The following is an 18,618-nucleotide window of genomic DNA, read 5'->3' on the forward strand; positions in this document are numbered from 1 at the left end:
GAACTATTTAACAGCTTTTAAAATGGAGGTTGTGAGGTTTCAAACCTCTGTTCTTTCATACCTATCCTGCTACTTTTATTAATATCTAAAATTATTTTCTCCACTTAGTGCATGTAACTTAATTCATAGTAGCCTTCTAAAATTACATCAAGAATCATTTCTTCTAAAAAGTTTAGTCAGAAAAACTCTTAAATCTGATTACAGTTGTCCTTCCTTGAGACCCCATTGGCACCCGAGTGTGCCCCTACTCTAGCAGTTATCACTTCATACTATAATCTTCCCTTTGCTTATGTTTCTCCCACTAGATTGTAAACTACTTGAGGGTAGGAACAATATCTTATTTAACTTTGTGGTCCTGGTGTCTAGCACAGTGTCTGACATGGGGTAACTGTTAAATCAGTATTTGAAGGCTGGGCAAATGTGTGATTTATTGGGCAGCAATAATTACGGTTTTTGTATTTCAACAGTTTTGCATCAAAATATTTTGGCATAGATCATGCAAATAGTATAAATGTGTTATATTCTGCAAGCTTCAACTACATACAGGCTGTAAATTACCCCAATAAAGAATGCACAGACTGCAGGTTTTAGCTAGCTCTTTTTCAACAAGGCCTTACTACTCTGGGACTACTATATTCACTTGAATTATATGGAACTCATTCAACATGTGATGCCCAGCTAATTAGCCTTCTAAGCACAATGAATTTGATTCATGAACATAGTGTCTTGTTAGAACCCTAAATGGTCTTTGGTCCATCTTTGGATTAGAACTATTCTGGTTGCCTGACTCTAAAAGTAAAGTAACCAGATCCTGCCTGTAGAATGTTGCTGTTACTTCTGGTCATGAGTGTTTCCTGTACAACGGTGGCTAGAATTCTTAAAAGGACAAACTGGTGGGATTTCTCTGAGTTTATAGAACAGGTTGTGTAATCTTTTTGTACCTCCTTGCTAAGAAATGTTTGTTTAACAAATGTATTTGGCAGAATCTACTCTGAAATTTATATCATTGCAACATGGCCACTGGGGTAGCTAATTTTCACCTGTCAAAGATTTTTAGGAAGAGGGCCATGATTAACTACCAGGGGGAACCTATTACTTGTGCATGACTGAATTGGCTAAAGTCAGTTCGTAGCTGCAGTTCTCCATCAGACACTTATACAGTAGGCATTGCAAACCCCAAAAGGATGTGGCATTTAGGCATCCACAATGCCTAAAATAGTAAAGTTAAAGAATTCAACTACCATCCATAATTGATATAACATAGGCATAAACTAGGCACAGAATAGCATGGAAGACCTGCCTGTGTCACCCCAGGGGAATAACAATAATTTACTACTCTGAAAACACATAATTTATTAAGGTATTATTGAGATGGAAGTTAACGTGTTCTATATAAAAACTGAAATGGTAAATGATTTTGGAGATTTGATTGTATAAATTGTGAAAATGTGGATACACATTTTCAGATTTCTCTCTTTAATCCCATATAAATTTATTTGTATTGTTTTTGGATATCCAAGCAAGGTAAAGTTATTTGGAAGTATTTGAAAATACAAATTACCTATCCAGTGACAAATTTTATGTGAGTAGAAAACATCAAGGTCCCTGTTGAGTTTAACTTTTTCTTTTATTAAGTTAGAATGGGATTTCTGAGCCATGGCTAAATGAATTTAGATATAAAATGAAAAGATTTTCACTTGTTGAGTTTTCTGGGATTTTTAAATGATAATAAAGCCAATATGAAACAAATGACTGCATTTCAAGAAAATCCTATGTCACTTACAAAATTTACCACTTATTCGGTAGTTGAAGAATCTCTTATAGAAGAACATTTAGAAAATATGTTGTAATGAAAAGTAATTTTGGGGAAGCATTCAGGTGACCCCTCCATCAAGAAATAGTATGTAGTTATATTAATATTTTAAAATAAATTATGTTATGGAATGAGCACAGTCTTTGAAATCACTGAATACTGATTTCAAACAAGCTCTACTGCAAGTTAGCTATATGATTTGGGAAGCTATCGAGTCGCTACTTCAGCTACAAGTTGATGTGAGGATTGAATAGATATGAATGTATTAGACATGTAGATATAGAATAGTACTTACCACAATCTAGCATGGGAATTTTATCCAGAGTGCATTTATTTCCTCTTTTTTTTTTTGCCTGAAATAAAGAAATTAATTAAAAATTTTCTTTGCTTTCACTGATTATCCCAAATAGCAATCATAAGAGCTGTTTTCTTAAAGTGACATTTTTAATAGGTAGTAATAATTTGTGTGCCACAACTTCCTCCTGCATTTAATAAGCTTTCATTATTATTAGTTCTCTTCCTTCACAACACATGAAGAAAAATAAACAGCCTTGTGTTAAGGCTATCAACTCTTCCTTCAAAGCATGAAGCAAGGTGGCAGATTAAAAAAGGGACTAGTAACAAAATTTGTTGTAATTCAAATTGATTGGAAGATTATAAATGTGTAAGACTAATTTTATATCTCTAGAGACTTTAGGCAACATTCTTACTATTTTTGGTGTGCATACTGAGACCACTGATGACCTTATGTTTTCCAATGATGGCGGCAATAGTATCTTTCATCCCATATACTCTTTACATAGTAAACTCGTCTTCACATCAAGAGGTGGGGTCTATGTCCCCTCTGCTTGAACCTGGATGACTTGTTATTTGCTTGTAGCCGATAGATTGTGGCTAAAGTGATGATGTGTTACCTCCTAAACTAGGCAAGGAAAAGCAATGTAGTTTCTGCCTTGTTTGCTGGGACATTTGAGCCACCAGGTAAGAAATCCGTCTACTTGGGAATGCCAAAATGGAGAGGCCATGTGCAGGTGCTTTGGTAACAGCCAGAGCTGAGCTCCCAGCTGATAGCTAGCTTAGGTTGTCTACCATGTGAATGAAATACCTTGGATTGATTACAGCCCAAGTCAACATCTTACTCCTGTGTTTTCCAACCCCTGGGCCACAGACTGGTACTGGTTTGTGGCCTGTTAGGAACTGGGCCACACAGCAGGAGGTGAGCAGCAGGGTGAGCAATGAACCTTCATCTGTATTTACAGCCACGCCCCATTGCTTGCGTCACTGCCTAGCTTCGCCTCCTGTCAGATCAGCAGCAGCATTAGATTGTCATATGTGCGTGAACCCTAATGTAAACAGTGCATGCGAGGGATCTAGGGTCTGCGTTCCTTTTGAGAATCTAATGCCTGATGAGCTGAGGTGGAGCTTAGGCAGTGATGGTAGTGCTGGGGAGTGGTTGTAAATACAGATATCATTAGCAGAGAAGCTTGACTACATGATAAATACAATGGGCTTGGATCGTTCTCAAACCATCCCCCCAACCCTGGCTGTGGAACCATCATCTTCCATGAAACCAGTCCCTAGTGCCAAAAAGGTTAGGGATCGCTGTCTTACTATACTCACATGAAAGATCCCCAGTGAGAAACACCCAGCCAAGCCCTTACATATTCTTGATCCATTACTTTGTGAACAAAGTAAAACATTTGCTTTAAGTTGCCAAATTGTGAGGTAATGTTTTTTTACAACAATGGTAAGTAGAACAAATCCTTAATTAGAATTTGAATAAAAGCAAGAATACTAAAAAAATTTTGTCAAGTATTCAGGGGATTTCATTAATATGACCCACAGTTTATAAAATTCTTCTGAGAAATTAAAGGAGAAAATAGGCACAGTTGGTATGTTCTTTCTTGTTCGTCAATATATTACACTATCTAGTGCAGTTCCTGGTTCTGCACCTGGTACATAAATAAACAATAAATATTTATTGACTGACATTAATACAATAAATTGCATCTTCCTAAACAATCCTAGTACTTTTGAATAATTTTTACATCAGATATTTTATGCTTTTTATCTTTTCTGTCTCTGTCCTGTCTCATTTTTCATGATACCTATATGAATAGCTGACATTTTTTGAAGCATGCTTTTGATCCAAAAACTATTGCAATTATTTAAAATTCACAACAACTTCTTCTCCTTCTTGGTGCTTGTATCATACCCTTTTTATGACAATTCTTGTGTCTTATCCTTCTTCCTACTATTTATGTATCACTAAAATGAGTAATTAATTTACAGGACATCGAAAGATTTTATTCTGAGTTTTCCTGTAATCCTTCAGCCACTGGTGTTCTAGGTACCATATGTTACTATTCTCTGAAGAAAGACACAGGAATGGAAAAGATGTTGGAAGTTGGCACATCTTAGAATGGCCCCTGCAGCCACCATGCGGCAGAGACAACTTGAGGGCATGCTCCAGCAGTGTTGAATCACATGCTTTCTTTTTAAGAGCTCTGAATGTATCATTCCACTGTCTTTGACAGTCTGAAACTCTCTTAAATTTGGCTTGCTGATAGTTTTCTGTTTACTTCCTTCCCCACTTTTAAAGTTTGGAGAATTCTTGATTTTTTTCCTGAAATTTAAGGCTTTTATTAGAATGTATCACAGTATTGACTTTAGTTTGTTTATTCAACATCAGATGAAATTTTTCCATTTCTCATATTTGTTTTTTTTAATTTCAGAACTTTTTATATTATAATGTTGAGTATCAATTTTGTTCTATTATTCTGATAGTTTCTTCAGCCATTTTCAGGTTAGATTGCAGAAGTCTAATATCCATATCTCTATTCTCTTTCATTAAATGTGTGCTGTTCTCCATATTTTTCTGGAATCTATCTTCCATTTTTATAAACAACATCTGTTTATGTGTCATTATATCTTTTTTATTAAAAAGCTTTCCCAATAGAGGTGGATTAATGTTTATATATATATATATATATATATATTCCATATATATATAGTAGGAAAGGGGGTGTTCCTCATGGATTCCCTGATAGGCTGGGGGGGGGTCTGTGTCAACCTCTGACCCCCATCTTTCTCTGTTGCTCCTTCTCTGGGTCTCCATCTCCCCCCCCCCCACCCCGGGTCTCTAGATCACTGAAACAGGCCTTCTCTCTGAACTTCTACTTCCTTTTCCCCTTCTGCCCTCCTGTCTCTGAGCCTCCACCCCGTCCCCGTCCCCGTGTTTCTCTGAGTTCTTGTGCCCCTCTTGGGGGCCCTGTCCCTCCATTCCTGGATCTCTTTCTCACTCTATCTATCCACATGCCTGCTGGCCTTTCATTGGCCAGGTTCAGGGTGGGCGGGTTCTGTCACCTGGGGCAACAGCAACAACAAGCCTGCTCCTGCTTGGCTCGGGTGGGGGTGGGACCATGGCTGGTCGCACTCTAGCTCTGCGCTATGGGCCCCCGTGGCCCCCCATCTCTGGAACTGAAGTGCCTGGATCCTGGCCCAGCTGGCATCCCACCAGCAGCGGCGTTGCCCACCACATTATCCCAACTGAGTCCTTTCTCGCGCCTGCCATGCAGGTGAGAGGACCCTAGGCTGAAGGAGGGGCCTGGGGATCCCGAAACCTGGCTGCTGAGGAAAGGGGGTAGGGAGGCTTTACTTTACAAGCTCTCTTCTTTCATTCTTAAGTTAGACTGGATCAATTGCATCTTTGGAACTATTAATAACTTTGCCTCAGAACTCAATGAGAAGTTATCTTTTAGAAAAATTAAACCAAAGAATATGCATAGGTGTATGTGTGTATGTACACACACACACACACACACACACACACACATTCTCTTTTATAGTCCTTCTTTCCATATTATTTTCCAATTAAACTATTACATTTTAGTTTATTTATTAAGGGTCTAACTCATGTTCCTTATGCTTGGCTAATTCTGAAGCTATAGATGACTACTCATCTAAATTGAAAGTGTTTAGCCCTAATTGCTTTTTACCCTTAGGCAGGCCCATGGTTCTTTTCATTTATTTTTTCCTTCAGTAAACATTTACAGTTTGTACAGTTCAGTTTTTGCTGGAATTTGACTAATTCATTAAAACTTTTTTTAAGTGTCTTTAAAAATGTGTTTAAAATAAAAAAATAGAATGAAAACTCCAACAACAACATGGTATAGAAAGGAATTGTGAAAGATGGTCTGATTGGTTGGGGCAGAGGTAGAAATACTGTTAAATTTTGTTAAAAATTATAGTTAAGTATTCATATCAAAATTTCAGGGGAACACTGAAAAAGAATAAAAATACAGTCTACATCTTTGGTCATGATGGAAAAAAAAGGTTGCATAAAAATGTTTATTAAATGGATAAGAGGAAAGGAATCTAAGGAAAAGTTTGATTAAACATAAACCTCAAAATAAGACTGTAGTTGAGTCCTAATATATTATTACCACAATAAATACATTTGCACTAATCTCACCAGGCAGTTTTTATCAGATTGGATAAAAAGAATACAAATTCATTAGATTGTATGAAAAGAATACAATTTTAGCCATATGCTGCTTACAAGGAGAACCCAAATTAAATTATCTACTTAACTAAATTAAAGTCACATAGAAATGGATGAGGATATATATACATATAATTCAAAAAATGACCAAAAGAAAGCTGATATTATTAAGTTAATATCAGACAAAACAGAACATGAGGAAAAAGGATCTATAAAGATACAGTGGGGGTACTGTTTAATAAGAAGAATAAGAAGGTGAAAGAGAAGAGTATAAAAATAGAATAATAAAAAACAATATGTGCTAATAGAATCGTAGGTAGCTTGGGACAAGATGAATGAACTTTAAGACTAATCAGTGGGGATGAGAGGATGGGTGTGACATAGTTGCTGGAGGCCTCCTCCATCTGTGGTTAAAGAAATAGGGTTAAAAATGAAGAATTCGGACATTTTTATTTATGCCCAGTTGCTGTTAGCCACCCACCTATTCAAAAAGCATGAATCTCCCTTCTGGGAATCTTCAACATGGTATTTCACATGTTCTCAGAACCCATTCTACCAGCAGCAATTACTGTGCTCGTAGTGGGCTGTGAAGGGATCAGATGCTGATGCTAGTATTTGTATCAGCTGCCTGTTCTCAGAACCACGTGGATTATATTTTTCTCTATGTGTTTGCTGAAAGCAAAAATAACAACTGCAACTACTCAATAATCAAGAGGAGGCTGATTACTCAACAAAAGGTTAGTACACTAATATTTTGACAAAACTACTCTACACATGAGGCAAGGTGGTTCCTGCCAGTGGAGGTGCAGGAATGAAGGAGATTTTCCTGCATCCTATACCCCCTTCTTTTTACCATCTAATGCAGGTTGGTAGTGTTTTAGACTCCACCCATAGAAGGCAGTCATGGATGATAGTTAAGAGGCTGATGAGCACACATTAAGGCGGCAAAAGAATTGTTAGGCTGGGTTTAAATTTGGGGAGGAAACTGAAAGTCTATTACTTAAAATAGCTCCTAACTATTTACACATTGAACAACAGTACAGCATGAGATAGGATCTCTCTTCCAAATGTTAGCAAGCATACATGGAGTTGAAGTCACCTATTGGTCAGACTTCAGGCATCAAGTTAAATCCGGGTTGACTTCTGTCATTTGCAACATTATTTCAATCTACGTAACAGATGTAGGTTAATTTAGGAGATGTCACTGGATTAGGATATGAGCAGCTAGAGAGTTCAAATTCTGATTATATTTTGAAGATAGAGACAAAAATGTATTCTAATACTACATAGGATTTGTGGAATTACATGTTGTTCCAAACCATATGTACATATATGGTGTCCAACGTTTTAGAAATATCAACAGCTAACTATTGAGCCATTTCACTTAAATTTGGCAGATTAACCATCTTGTCCATAAACTCTCTCTCAAAAAAGTCATTAAAGTATCAGTGAACACATAACACACAAGGACAAAGACAATATAACCTACACCAGTGGATGAAGGATTTCAAAAAAATTTGGAGAACAGTAAACTAATGGAGAAGTTATATGAAAGATATGTGGACTTAGCAAAAGAAATAGGAATCCAAATGCCTGCTAGAGGTAGGGTTCCTATAAGAATTAATCTAGTTTGCATTGCAGAATGCCTAGAACATGGGGTGAGGGTAAGGTGTGTGATTACAACATGATTGGTTGAAAGTCTATATATGAAGTGGTTGAATTTTCCTGAGCAATCAGGAATCTACCCCAACTTTGTTTTTGATCTGGCACAGAAATTTTTGTCCTGGCTGCCAATATTTTGGACAGATCTTTGGCTCTTATGAAGGTGAAACCTAAAACTTGTCTTAGTTTGGAGTCTGTTTTTTCTGCTGTCTGCCAGAGTAATTGATGAAGAATGCAATGTTTTATCCATTCATGAAGTAATCTGAATTATAGTCAATGTAAACATACTGCTTCTGACAACAAAAAGAAGTGAAAATTAATTTTGGAAAAATTCAGTACTTTGGAGTGTACTGTACCTTAAACTTCTTTTGCTTATACAAAACTATTATACTCTGTATTTCAGAAAAGAAAGAAATATTGAACCTTGGTAAACTGGAAACTCAGTTGAAAGCTTGCAATTTTTTATTAGTCTTTTCAAAAGCAAAGCCAATTTTATTAGCTTTGTGCCTTCTTAATCAGGAAGTAGAAATATTGTGATTTATTGAATTATTGAAAATTCTTCTGCTTGTAAAGCATTCAGAGATTAATGACACCAAGTTATTTTACTGGAGGGAGATAGTTTCTAAATGGTTAGCTGAATATTTTCTCTTAAGTGTTTCAAGAAGTTGGTTTGGATTGATTCTAAGTGCAAAGGAAGCCTCTGAGTCCCCTGTTATAATATTCCTAAGTGTCAACAATACTAGAAGGTAGCTGTCCTGATGAAAGTGACAATGAAGATTCTAAAGATGTGAGTTATGGAAATTAAAGTCTCAGCAGCTCTCCACCTCAGTGATCAAAGATGCACACATTTTTCAACTTGAAAGTGACACAATTTCTTTGCTTTTCATTTCAGAAATCTAATTGTATTATGTCAAAACTTAAAGGCTGTGTATAGTTTATAAGCAACAAATGGGGGAGTAGGTATTCTCAACCAGTTTCCATGTAGGCGGGAATATTATAGATTAGAACACCAGCCATCTATTATTATTCAGACCAGATCTGGTCTGTTTTCACACTCTAAGCCATAAAATAGGTTAGGGCCTCTCAAACAATTGAAAATAATTTAAATATTGGCACTTTGTTTTTCTCTTTGAATAACAATGATCTTTAGCTACTTTAGGGACTAGGAAAGGGGTAGATACTTTCAATTTATTATTTACCAAGAGGATTTATAAAATGAATACCATAGCTTATCTTAAATTTTGTGTAAAGTCTCCAGGCATCTTTATTTAAAAAGACTGGCAGTGTGCAAATGCTTCAGTGAATAAGCCTTTTAATGGTTTATCTTAGATCCCCTCAACTGACCTTCCCTATCCCATTTCTCAGAACAGAGAACATACTATTAAATGTCAAGAATTCCCCCACTTTTAATTTAATGCTCAGTGTTCTTTCTGGTTCAGGCTCTATAAACTTAGGAGTTATAGTATTGACATTTCTGTGAATTTCATTTTATAATGTTTTAATGGAGGTTTTAGCTAGGGCACAATTAAATGATGGGCTCAGGCTGTTAGCTGGTTGTGCTCCCAATGGCTGTGTATTGCCTGACAACTGACTAGTTTTGAATGCACATGTGTAAAGCTGTGTAAGAAGTTGAACGGAACTAGATAGCTTTGAAATTGATAAGTACTGTTCCATTGATTAATTTTATCTTATTTTCTTACATTAAAAACCATGTTGCATTATGGTGTTTTCCTTTCTTTGAAATCCATATTTCAAAAATAATTATTATGTATTAGCATATGGATATTAAAATTAAATACAAACTTAAAAAAGCTCATAGCTTATAGTTTACACTTATTTCTTAAATATGGTGATAGAGCCATAAGAATGGTGACATTTAAACTTTATACACATAAAGTTTTATGTAGAGATATGTGTGCTTTTTTAAAATTTGAAAAATGTATATAAAATCTGAATCAAAAATAAACTTAAAATACAGGTTTTTAACATCATGTATGTAATAGTCTAGTCATTGAATGTAGATAGGAATCATTAAATTTCTGTACCATGAATTATATGTTGATGACTTGATTTTTTACTGGTAAATCAACATTGTAGAATGTTTTTCTTTTATTTTCTTCATTTTGAAAAATCAATTTAGTTTATTTAGGATATATATACATATAAACATATATATATATATATGTTTTTTAAAAGTAGTAACAGTCATGGGGTGTTGGGCAGACGGAAGGGTGGAAAGGGATGGGTACATATACACACCTAATGGGTGCAGTGAGCACCGTCTGGGGGGTGGACATGCTTGAAGCTCTGACTCAAGTGGGGCAAGGGCAATATACGTAACATTTGTACTCCTGTAATAAGCTGAAATTTAAAAAAAAGTTGAGATATAATTCAAAAATTAGAAATAAAAATCATAAAGTTTACCATTGTAAAGCATATAAGTCAGTGGTTTTTACTATGTTTATTATGTTGGGCAACCCTCACCACTATCTAATTTCAGAACATTTCCAATCACATCCCCAAAAGAAACCTTATACTTGTTAGCAGCCAATCTTAAACCCTCATACCCATCACGTGTCAACCACTAATCTACTTTCTGTCTCAGTGGATTTACCTATTCTAGACATTTTATACAAATGGAATCATACAATATATGTCTGGCTTTAAAAATACGGCCTTTTGTGTCTGGATTCACAAAACATAATGTTTTCAAGATTTGTATCAGATATTTCTCTAAAGAGAATCTTTTTGAAGTGGTAACAGATGACAAATCAGTAATATTAATTAAGGATAAAATAGATGATTAAATAAAATAACAGTAGAACTTTTGGAAGATTATAAAAATAAAACAAAAAGCAAAGATAAAAATAAGTAAAAAAGGATAAAGATAAATACAGGAGGTCTAACATATGATTAATCCTGTAATCCTGTTATGGGAAAAGAAAACAGAAAAAATGAGATGGGAGAGGAGGGGAATTATGGAAGAAATAATACAAGAAAATTTCTCAGAATTGACGGATGTGATTCCAGTTTGAAAGGTCACATCCTACACACAACAGAATGAATGAAAAACATGTGATAGATTTATCCTACTTTCTTGAAAAAATTACCAATGAAAATATAGAAAGCTAAACAAAAGGAAGAAAGATGCAAAGATTATTATCTCGAGGAAAGAGTAAGAGTTATAAAAGAAATGCACTGCTAATGGATTAGTTGGTTCAGGGTAAGCAACTTTTACATGGGAATTATACGGCAAACACTTTTAATTTAACTAAAGATTATTTTATAACTATATTAGGAGGGTGGACAGGTGAGGAAGGATTGGCAAAGGCCGTGATTTAGGTAGTGAGCCCTCAACAATCATATGAAGTATTTAATAGATTTGGGTCGATAATGCAGACATTGGTGTATGAACATTTTATCTAGAAATACTGAGGTAAATGCTAGAGAAACAGACAAAGTTGTTGAATGCAGCTACTTCTGAGGCGTGAGACTAAGGTTGGAGAGAGTTGGTAGACGGAACAGTGACTTTTTTATATAGTTTTTTGGTACCATGTGATTTTAACCTATGATAAAAATTTAAATGGTAATATTTTAGGTTTTTTTAAACCACCTGAATCTAACTTCTGTACTTTATTCATTTTTAATTAGTATTATACACTACTCACTTTGTGAGTCTGGCTTTTTTTCTAATGGATCCAAGATATATCAGTATTAACCTAACCTGCAAGTATAGTTTTCTTTGACAGAAATTTACCGTCTTCATATGTTTTTAAAAGGAATTACTTATTGTAGCTCTATGTAATGTCCATAAGAAAAATTCCACATTTAAATAAATATATAGGATCATTTAGCATAAAATATATTTTAATCAAATGACATATTTACCTGGCACTGGGTAATTATGACAGTTATTTAATAATTGGAGGAACCAGCAGTCAAGAGAACAAAGTAAATTTTTGATAGCAGCACTTGGCAGGTCCAAGCCTTTGTCTGTGCTCCATGTTTTGCTTTATGACCAGATGCAGAGGGGAAGATCATGTAATATGGGTACTTACTGAAGGATAATTTGGTAAGCAGACCAAGCACACCCATAGCCAAAGTATTTAATAAAATGTCAACTTTTAAAAAAAGGCTTTTAATGTTTACATATTATTAAAGTAGTTCTTTAAGAAAAAATAAAAATCTTGGTGAAATTTTTTATATTTATTTCATCATTAGTTATATACTTATTTTGAAATCCATGCAGCGTATGAGAGGCAGCACTGTAATAATTTCAGTGTTTGTCAACTGCAAATGGTTTTATCACTTCTACTTAATGGTAGAGAGTGGCTGTGCCATTCCTGTATTATAAACTGCTAATCATGATCCAAATCACTAAATGGCCTTCCATCATCAGTCTCTTGGACTCTAATAAAATTCAGTAACAGGTCGATGATGGTTTCCCAAGGGTTCAGAGTGCATAGCAACTGCTTTAAGATGGAGCCCATTGTGTTTCCATTGCATCCAGGATTTCTCTAGAGGGTAGAAAGTACAGTTGTGATCTCCTGTGTTGGACAAAGAAGGATTCAAAGTAGCAAGAGGATTCTATTATAGTACTCAGTTCAATTCCGGTTTTGCAGATTCCAAACTAGTTTGGGTCAAGTTAATCAATGCCACAGAAAATATTTTAGGGTATTGTATATTTACAAACTATAAATTATCAATTGGGAATTTTGATGGGATCCCCTTTCTGGTCCTCTGGACTTTCAGAGTATAGATAACAAGGCAAAGAGATTAAGAGCTCCTGAAAGAAAGATTAAAGAAACACAGCGGTTTATTATACACAGAAAAGCATCCTGCATGACAATGGATATGGTTTGGGGTTTGTTTTGTCAATAAAGAGAAGCATTAGCATGCAAAGTCTGACACAGTAATGATACAGATGCTATGGGAAAAGAAACGAGAGTGTGGGATGTTGACATTTTTCAGTGATTAAGAAACTCAGTAATGAGAATTGTTTATAGGTGACTGTTCTCAGATATTTTCTATTCTAAATCTTGTGCGAGTCATTTTTGTGCAGGTAGTGCTATACCTTGCTGGTCACAGGGAGGTGATAAGGACTATGTGTGAGGAATTTTCAGCATGTATCAGTAGTTCTGTTAAATCCATGACTTTTTAAAATAGGGTTAGAAGTGGTGATTAGTCATTAGTTTAAGATCCTTTATAACAAGTCTCTAAGTGTCTTATAATTAAGTCAAATGGTGACAAGATGATTTCCTTTAACTCAGCAACTCTTTACTGTGAGGTCAGAAATGAAGATCTCAAAACAGGATATTTGGTTTCTACGATGCCTACCTCTTCAACTTCTTTAGGACAGTTAAAAGCATGCCAGCTGCTGAACAGTTACTCAGTAAACTTAACTTTAGATCCCATGATGTTACATCTTTTGATCTACTCACCATGTCTTAAATCCCGATTCTTTTGTTGGAATTATTTCCTTTTAAAGCAATTACAATTACAGCAACACTATTGTCCTTCCCCCCAATATAAGTGCTATTTCTTCCTTATGAGAGATCTTTACAAATGTCACATCAGAGTAGACACCACAGAACCCTCGAAGCACTTTTTCTTTGTTGCCAAAATAATTCTGATATTTTGAAATTACATTGCACTTTTTATCTGGAAAGTATTGTGAATAAATACTTCCTTCTCCAAGGAAGTTATTGGATATTGAATTATAGTCCCTATTTTCCCTGTTGGTGAAAAAGTGTTCACATTATCTTCAGTTAAACTAATGTCATAATTTATTAATGACCATATGACAGTAATTTGAAATGGTAAGGCTAGAAATAGTGAAATAAAGATACCACTTTTCTGAGAAATTCTGAAATTTAAAGAATTATATGTTTGATTTAGCCTGAAGGAGCTACAGTCATACCTATAAGGAACTGAAGGCAAGCCACTGAAATGATTGGGAGTTTGGAGCAAGTGACAAAAGGGAATTTGTCTATAAAGGCAGGTGGTGACCTCAGGAAAGGAGACTTGGTAAAGGTACTGAGTAAAGGCAGGGAATAATAGAATTGCCAAAGTGGGTTTTTGAAACTATCTGATGAGACTTAATCTGGGATTATTGAGTTTAAGTCTAACAAGAAAGGACAGAGTAACACTTCGGGCTTTTATCAATGGCTAGTCTGATGGGGGAATAAAAAAATAATGCTAACTTTAGAATGAATTGTTTAATTTTTACTTCTAAATGGTACTGTTCTTACCTAGATACCATAAAGAACAAGCTGACATTTATTAAACACAAATCAGAACCTACTGTATCATTTAAATATCAAATAATTTACAGAATTTTCAAAAAGACAAAATTTCACAATTGTTCTGAGAGGAGGTGGAGATTTTTGTTGGGTACTTAAAACCAGCCTCTAGAATCTGGAAAAGTCAAGAAAACTGATTTTTCCCTACAACCCTCAGAAAGGAATGCAGCCCTGCTGACACCTTGCTTGTAGCCCAGTGAGACCCATTTCTGACTTCTTCAGAACTGCAGGATAATAAATTTGTGTTGTTTTAAGCCACTAGATTTGTAGTAATTTGTTACAACAGCAATAGAAAATTAATACATATGTGAATTTATGGAAATTGATGTGATTGATAAAGGAAAGAAGAGAGGAAAACAAATATACAAATGAAATTTCTTTCTTTCTTTTTCTTTTTTTTAGCTTAAGTGGCCAATTGGGATAACAATGCATCCAGAGAAGCAAATGGGAATTGGCAATGGCAGTTATTTTGGGAGAGAAGATAATGTGATTCAACTGATTTATGTTGAGTTTGAGATAGTAGAATAAAATTAATGCATAAATATCCCAAAGAAAAAACAAAATTGGATATGGAAATTCACAATATAGAGAAACTATAAGAATGGAGAAACTGTAAGAATTAATCTATAGTATTCTAGACAAAATAATGATAGAGCTTTGGAGATTTTCAAGTTTAGGAGTAAACTAAAATAAAAAAAAATAAAATAATGAAGCAATCAGAGAAATGGAAAGGAAATTAGTAAAGGATAGGGACAAGTTCTCAGAGAGTTTGTGATATGTAGCTGGAGTTCAGTGAACATCTGTTGAATGAGTAGAAGAGCAACCTAGTAACCTAGATAAAGGATAAGGCTATATGATACAATTGATATCTAGATTGATTTTAATTTTTTGCTAGTATTGCACTTCAAAGAGCATTTTTATATGTGTCTATTTGTATACCTAAGCAAAACCTTCCCCAGAATGTTTTGGATTGTGAGATATGTACATATCCTTAATTCATTAAATGATAGATTTTATTTCCAAAATGAATACCAGTGATTCCATCCAACAGTAGTACACAAGGATTTATGTTTCCCTGCATGTACAACACCTGATATTATTTGAATTTTTGCCAACATGATGAACATACAATGTATCTTATTTTTATTTGCACTTCTCTGATTACTACTAATGTTGATTTCTCTTTATATATTTGGTTTGCTTCTATGAATTGCCTATTCATATCCTTTCCCCATTTCTATTTCTGGTTTACATATTTCTTGATAATTTGTAAGAATTTCTTATTTATTCTAGATCTTAATTCTTTGTCAGTTGGGGTGTTGCGTATATCTTTTTACTGCTAACCTTACACGAGGGACCATTGTTTGAGGAAATCTTTACTTTTAATGTAGAGCTATTCATGATTTCCCCTCATATAACTAATGCCTTTTGTTCTTATTTAGAACTCATTTTCCATAGACAAAGGACACAATACACTTTCTACTAATTCTGTTATTTTGTTTTCCATGATGTCTTCGATTCTTAAAACTTATTTTTATAAAATAGAATCGTACTTTATTATGCTTTCCATATATTGAACCAATTATTTTGATATTATTTACAAAAGAATCCACTCTTTATCCATTATATACTATATTAGCATTTTGTCTTTTTACATCTGATACTGCTGTTTGGAAACCTGAGGTCAATGATTTAAATTTAAGGTTTTACTTTTTTCACTCTAGAAACTTAGAAAATTCCTCTTTGTGTTCAATGTTTTTAGGTATTACTGTACATATTTAAATATGCATTGTTTTATCTTTTCTGTCCTGCTCTGTATTCTATGAAGCTTCTCAACTGAGCATATATCTTACCTTAGTTATAAAAAATTCATGACTGGTATGTCTTCAGTTATTTCCTCCCCTTCACTTTCTTTTCTTTTTTTTAAAAAAATAAATTTTTAGTTATTATGAATACACAATTTGTAATTTTTTAATTATTTTCTTTTTAAATTTTTTTTTTAAAATTAGTTATTATTAATTCGATTTTATATTTAGAAAACTCTAAAGACTCTGTCAAAAAAACTATTAGAACTGATAAGCAAATTCAATAAAGTTGCAGGATACAAAATCAACATATGAAAACTGGTAGCATTATGCCAACTGTGAACAATTTGAGAAAGAAACCAAGAAAGTAGTCCCATTTATAGTAGCTACAAATAAAGTAAAATACTTAGAAATAAACAAATAAACAACCAAAGAAGTTAAAAATCACTGCAATGAAAACTATGAAACACTGATGAAAAAAAATGAAGAGGACAAACAAACAAACAAACAAAGATATTCCATGCTCATAGATCGGAAGAATCAATATTGTTAAAATGTGCATACTACCCAAAGGGATCTACAGATTCAATGAAAATATCATTTTCTTATTTATTTTTCTCTTTCTGAGATTTTTATCAGATTAAAATTGACACTTCAGCCTTTAGTTTCTGAATATCTTTTTTGGTTTGTTTTAACACATCTTTTTAATTAAAGAATGTGAAATTTTGCCAAATGCAGCTGAGTTTTTTGCAGAAACCAAATTTCAGATTCATATTGGGTTTAAGTGAATGTTTGCTGCTGTCCTTTCCTCAAAAGAACATTTTAAGGTTTTCCAAAAAAATAAGCCTTTCCTTAGTTAATAAATTTAAAACACTATTTTCTATGATCAAGCAATGGACACAACAGACAGCTCTCATTTTCACGCCATTCTATACTCCATTTGATGGTATGGATTATGATCCCTAAGAGTAGGGTAAGGACATCTCTGTGCATATCAGCTAGAAGATTTTTTAAAAAGACTTGGCATCTCTTCCATTTTTAAAGAGTTAGGGTTAAGGTTTATACAGGTACATGAAAGCTTATCTCATTTAAAAAATAGCTATTTAATATATTTTAATATTATAAAAATAATTTATTGATGAACATTTAGCTTTCCAATTTTAACCACCACAACAAAGAAATCACTCTACAATGTACACTCTGGTGCTCACATGTGAATATTTCTTCAAATTTTTTTCTTAGAAGTAGGTCTGCTGAGTCAACAGTGATGCATGGTTTTATTTTGATAGACTGTCAACTTGTTTTTCAGAATATTAATAGTTTCTTCAATTTATACTCCCACTAAGAGTGTATGAAAGTACTATTCTTTGTATGCTTGCCAAGGCTTGATATTATCACTCTTTTTAATTCTTGCCAATCTTATGAAAAATAATTCCTTTTAATTTATATTTTTCTTCTTACTAGTCAGATTGAACATCTTTATATATATTTATTTGGTTGTTTGTGATTTTCCTTTGTAAATTGCCAGTATTTGTCCTGTCCATTATTTTTATTGGGCATTTGTTTTTTATAATGACTTTAGGAAGTCTGTGTAAATATTCTGGATAGTTATTTTTGTCTGTAATATAGGTTGCAAATTTTCCCCAGAAGTTTGCTTACATTTTAACCGTATTTATACATTACTTTGTTTCAGAAAGACTTTTAGTTTGTGTAAAATAACATCTGTCAGTTTTTTACTTTGGCTTTTCCAGGTTTGTTTAGTTATTTATTCATTTATTCTTTTTTATTTTTTTAAATTTCAGAATATTCCGAGGATACAAATGTTTTGGTTACATATATTGCCTTTGCATCTACCCCTACCAATATTAACGTATGTTTTACTACTTTTGTAATATTAATAAGCCTAGAATTTAAATACTCACACAGGCCTATTCTATTTTTCTTTAGTTTGTAAATCCTGTCATTCAAATAATATTGATTGAACAGTCCACATTTTCTTCTTCACAAACCTAGATACAGATCTGTTTATGGATTTTGTGTGTGTGTGCATGGATCTCTTATGGATGTTCTTTGTAATATATTTTAACCTTTGTTAATCGATGTGTCTTCTCATTACTATTACTTTTTTAAAAACTTCATAGATTTATTTTCCATAGAATCCTTAATTTATACTTTTAAATAATTTTAAAAATAGTTTTGTCATCTTGTCATTGACTAAGATGGTACATAAACATAGATTTATTTAATTGTTCCTCTACTGCTCATGATACAGCTCTCCCTTTTCTAGCTCTCCCTTCTTTTGGATCTCTTAGTAAACTTGCATAGTGTACTATTGTTCCCCACCATTTTTTGGTTTTCCATTATCATACTTTTTTTTGTATTTTACAACTTCCTAATTATTCTTCAGGAACATTTGATAACTAAAAGAAAATCCTTTTCTTTTTGAATTTGTAAGCATGAAATTTTATATAGTATATTTCTTATAATTTATAATTTCCTTGATATATTATTATTCTCTTTATTATTAATATT

Source organism: Microcebus murinus, chromosome 10 (genome assembly GCF_040939455.1).
Source record: "Microcebus murinus isolate Inina chromosome 10, M.murinus_Inina_mat1.0, whole genome shotgun sequence".
In the NCBI taxonomy this organism is placed as follows: Eukaryota; Metazoa; Chordata; class Mammalia; order Primates; family Cheirogaleidae; genus Microcebus; species Microcebus murinus.